The 4,809-nt window shown below is 45.5% G+C and overlaps 1 long non-coding RNA gene across 1 annotated transcript; it reads left to right on the top strand.

Moving 5' to 3' along the window:
- The first annotated feature begins 673 nt into the window (after positions 1-673).
- On the top strand, positions 674-1,750 carry LOC136305175 (uncharacterized). The gene is made up of 4 exons (XR_010725108.1): positions 674-716; positions 819-862; positions 948-988; positions 1,073-1,750. It is a non-coding gene; the product is annotated as an uncharacterized lncRNA (long non-coding RNA).
- Positions 1,751-4,809: the final 3,059 nt, after the last annotated feature.

Below are 4,809 nucleotides of genomic sequence, written 5' to 3' on the forward strand. Positions count from 1 at the left end.
TTGAAGTGCAGGGTGCATTAGCTTCTAGGTGGGATCTGTAGATTGACCCAAGATGTGTGGAGCTGTCAAGTTATCCTGCAGCCCTTTGACTCTTGTCCTAACTTTCTTTCAGATGCAGATGGAATAACCCTGTGGCAGAGCAGCCCCTATGGGTGGCGTCGGTTCCCCCGAGAAGGTCAGTCCCGGTCGGTCTTTGCAGGGGAGGTGTAAATGTGGCTCTGATACAGCCCTGACCTTTGTCTTTGTTTTTAGGAGCTTATGCAGGATATTGCCAGTCCAGGAGAAGCGGGCCAGGTGAGCATTCACTGGTGGACAGCAGCTGTTGTTGTTGCTCTGCTCTCCATTTCTGGCTCAAGTCTAACCATCCACTGTTGATTTTTGTTTTATTTCAGGTGGTCTGCTTGTGAGGTTGTCGTGGCTCAGGCTGGCAGCGGCCAGGTGGGTGTGAGTTTAAGTCAGTCCCAGTTTGGTTTTGCCAGGGGGATGTACATTGTGACTCTGCTACAGCCTTGTTTTTTGTTTTTATTTTTAGGAGGTAAAGCGGGAGCTTGGCAGTCCAGGACCAGCTGCCTAGGTGAGCATTGACTGGTGGATGGAAGCTGCTGTCATTGCTCAGGTCTCAATTTCTGGTGTAACTCTAACATCCACTGTTTAATTTACTTTCATTTTAGGTGGTTCACTTGCCAGATTTCCTGGTCCTGGATGCCAGTGGCTTGGTGGGTATCAGCTTGAGCTTTATGTATTACTGAGTTCTGTTAGATTGTGGTGATTGTGTTTTCTCAGTGACTCAGCCTGCTGTTTTCTTTGTGTCTTTGCAGGTGCTGCTACTGTCCTACACATGCCAAGGATTAGGGGCAAGCGGGTAAGTTGGCTTTTAGGCATTAGGGGTGATCCATAGGCATGGGGTGTGTAGCAGCCTGCTAAATGTGTACCTTTTCCTTTTGCAGGTACCCTCTGGGTAGACTGTGGAGCCAAATCAGTATCTGAGGTGAGTTGGGGCAGAGGTGCTTGGAAAGCCTGGGGATTAGTTTCCTGTCACACAATTTTCACAGTTTGTACTTTGTTGTCTTAGGTATTGAGAGGAGGTGCGGAGCCTAAGTTTGGATACGGCAGCGCCGAAGTCCTCGGAGGATGGATTTTGTCCGCTCGTCTTCCAAAAGATAAGTGTTGGGGCTTGTGTTTGGGTGCAGGGGAAAGAACTTTGGAAGTGGGAGGCAATTTCACATTAGCTTAGAAGAGAGGGCCCTAGTGGGATGGGTCCCTCTGAAGTAATGGGAGAGGGTTTCCCCTCGGTCTCGCCGGAGCATTTGCCGGGCAGGGCAGTTCAGCATTCTAGCGTGTTTTGCGTCGTCAGCAGTCTTTGAGTCTCGGCGGCCTAGCGGACGTTTTCACCCGACGAGGTTGCCTTTCGTCCGGAGGCATCGCCACGGTCACCCGGCAGTCATCGCTTTCTTCACTCGGCTTCCCGAGGTTCTGGAGCGTCCTCTTAACAGCTTAGGCACTTAGTCTAGTGAGCAGTTTTGTTTGTATTGACTTGCAAGTGACTATGTTTGTTTTGTATTGCAAGTGACTATGTTTGTTTTGTATTGCAAGTGACTATGTTTGTTTTGTATTGCAAGTGACTATGTTTGTTTTGCATTGCCAGTGACTCTGTTTGTATTGCATTGCCAGTGATTCTGTTTGTATTGCATTGCCAGTGACTCTGTATTGTATTGCATTGCCAGTGACTCTGTATTGTATTGCCTGTGACTCTGTTTGTATTGTATTGCCTGTGACTCTGTTTGTATTGTATTGCCTGTGACTCTGTTTGTATTGTATTGCCTGTGACTCTGTTTGTATTGCAAGTGACTCTGTATTGTATTGCATTGCCAGTGACTCTGTATTGTATTGCATTGCCAGTGACTCTGTATTGTATTGCATTGCCAGTGACTCTGTATTGTATTGCATTGCCAGTGACTCTGTATTGTATTGCATTGCAAGTGACTCTGTATTGTATTGCATTGCAAGTGACTCTGTATTGTATTGCATTGCAAGTGACTCTGTATTGTATTGTATTGCAAGTGACTCTGTATTGTATTGTATTGCAAGTGACTCTGTATTGTATTGTATTGCCAGTGACTCTGTATTGTATTGTATTGCCAGTGACTCTGTTTGTATTGCATTGCCAGTGACTCTGTATTGCACTGCCAGTGACTCTGTTTGTATTGCAAGTGACTCTGTTTGCATTGCACTGCCAGTGACTCTGTTTGCGTTGCAAGTGACTGTTTGTATTGCACTCAAAGTCACTGTGCTTGTATTGCACTCAAAGTCACTGTGCTTGTATTGTATTGAAAGTGACTGTGTTTGTATTGCACTCTAAGTCATGATGTTGCTGTATCCGACTGTATGACTTATGCTTGAGCTGCCCTGCCCTGGCACAGTCACAGTTAGGTAGAAGAGTTGTAGGGCTTTGCAGTTCATCTTTTTTCTGTGGAGTTTTGGGTAGAGAAGGTATGGGCCCTGAGGGGGGATGATGCCTAGCTGTCAGGTAACCACTTGTTGACCACCTGTCGTTGTCTTGCAGGTCTCCGGGCAGGATTAGTCTCTCTGTGGTTGCTGATGCTACGGAGTCTCTTGGAATCTACTGGGTAAGCTGAAGAGTGACTGTGTATGTCTGAGACTTGTCTGTCTGCTTGGGTTTGCCTGTGCGAGTGTGTGTGCTGACTGGTTCTAACCTTGTGTGTGTGACTTTTGCCTTCCAGGTTTTTCAACACATTTTAAATTTAGAATAAAAAATCCCCAGCCGGGGGGGTTTTTTTTTTTTTCCCCCCGGCTGGGTTTTTTTTTCCTCGGTCCCGGCCGGTCTGCGAGGCGACGTTCATCGCCAAAGTTTGGGCGCCGACGGCCTAGGGACCGGGGTTTTCGTCAGGCAGGCTGATTTTTTCAGGGCTCCCGGGAACCACGTTCCCGAGGAGCGGTGCGAGTGTGTGCTGATGGTAGGGGATTGAGAGGTGAGAGAGGGTGGGTTTGTGTGCATGTTGACTGGTTCTAACCTTGTGTGTGTGACTTTTGCCTTCCAGGTTTTTCAACACATTTTAAATTTAGAATAAAAAATCCCCAGCCGGGGGGTTTTTTTTTTTTTTCCCCCCGGCTGGGTTTTTTTTTCCTCGGTCCCGGCCGGTCTGCGAGGCGACGTTCATCGCCAAAGTTTGGACGCCGACGGCCTAGGGACCGGGGTTTTCGTCAGGCAGGCTGATTTTTTCAGGGCTCCCGGGAACCACGTTCCCGAGGAGCGGTGCGAGTGTGTGCTGATGGTAGGGGATTGAGAGGTGAGAGAGGGTGGGTTTGTGTGCATGTTGACTGGTTCTAACCTTGTGTGTGTGACTTTTGCCTTCCAGGTTTTTCAACACATTTTAAACTTAGAATAAAAAATCCCCAGCCGGGGGGGTTTTTTTTTTTTTCCCCCCGGCTGGGTTTTTTTTTTCCTCGGTCCCGGCCGGTCTGCGAGGCGACGTTCATCGCCAAAGTTTGGGCGCCGACGGCCTAGGGACCGGGGTTTTCGTCAGGCAGGCTGATTTTTTCAGGGCTCCCGGGAACCACGTTCCCGAGGAGCGGTGCGAGTGTGTGCTGACTGCAGGGGATTGAGAGGCGAGAGAGGGTGCACGGTGCGCATGCTGAAGGAGGTGTGTGCGGTGGACGATTGTTATGTTTTATGTGTGCTGCTTTTGTTTTGGGTTTCCTGTAACAATAAAACAAGATATAATGAGTGTTTCAGATTTTGAAAAATGGTTCTATTGTGTTAATAGTCATTTGGCTTGTATTGCCTTGTATTGTTCTGTATTGGCATTTGCTGCTGTATTTCAATGTATTGCTCTGTATGTAAATTGTAATTTTATAGGTGTGCCTATGGACTGTATCTGTATTTGCATTTGTATCTGTTGTTTCTGTATGTTTACTAAAGTGTAAAGAAACCCATTCATGCAATAAAAGCTGAATATACCCTAATAAAGATGCCCCCCTGCCCCCCCAATAAAGATACCCCGTGCCCCCCTCTCCCCCATTTGGCTCCTGTGTTTATTTGGTGTCAGAGTCATTTATTCTATTTCCTACCTCAAGGTAAGTCTATTTTCCTCTCTACACCTTCATGCTATTTCCTTTTCTGTCTAATTCTGCTTCTTTCTCTCTTAACTCTTAATTTTTCTCTGTTATTCTATTTCTAGATGTTTTTCTGTTTCTCTTTCTCTTTAACTCTCTTTTTCTGTCTGTTTTGCTTTCAGTCTGTTTCAGTCTGTCTTTTGCTTTCACTCTAACTGTTTCACTCTTTCTCTCTCATGCTGTTTCTCTGTTTTTCTCTTTTGATTTCTATTTTTCTCTAACCCTGTTTCTCTGTATGTCTTTGTGTCTATTTCACTCTCTATTTTACTTCCTTTCTATTTCTCTCTGTCTATTTCTCTCTGGCTCTGTATATTTCTCTCTCTTTGTCTGTTTCTCTGTGTTTTTCTCTGTTTCTTTCTATTTCTCTGTCTTTGTCTATTTCTCTATTTCTCTGTCTTTGTCTTTTTCTGTCTTAGACAAAGACAGAGAGAAATAGACAATTTCTCTCTTTGTGTTTTTCTCTTTCTCTATTTCTCTCTGTTTCTGTCATTTTCTCTCTGTCTCTATTTCTCTGTCTTTGTCTATTTCTCTCTGTCTCTATTTCTCTGTCTTTGTCTATTTCTCTCTGTCTCTATTTCTCTCTGTCTCTGTCATTTTCTCTCTGTCTCTATTTCTCTGTCTTTGTCTATTTTTCTCTGTCTCTATTTCTGTGTCCTCTATTTCTCTGTCTTTGTC

The sequence above is a fragment of the Chamaea fasciata genome, unplaced genomic scaffold, assembly GCF_029207755.1.
Source record: "Chamaea fasciata isolate MVZ Bird 193981 ecotype frontalis unplaced genomic scaffold, bChaFas1.0.hap1 SCAF_299, whole genome shotgun sequence".
NCBI lineage: Eukaryota > Metazoa > Chordata > Aves > Passeriformes > Sylviidae > Chamaea > Chamaea fasciata.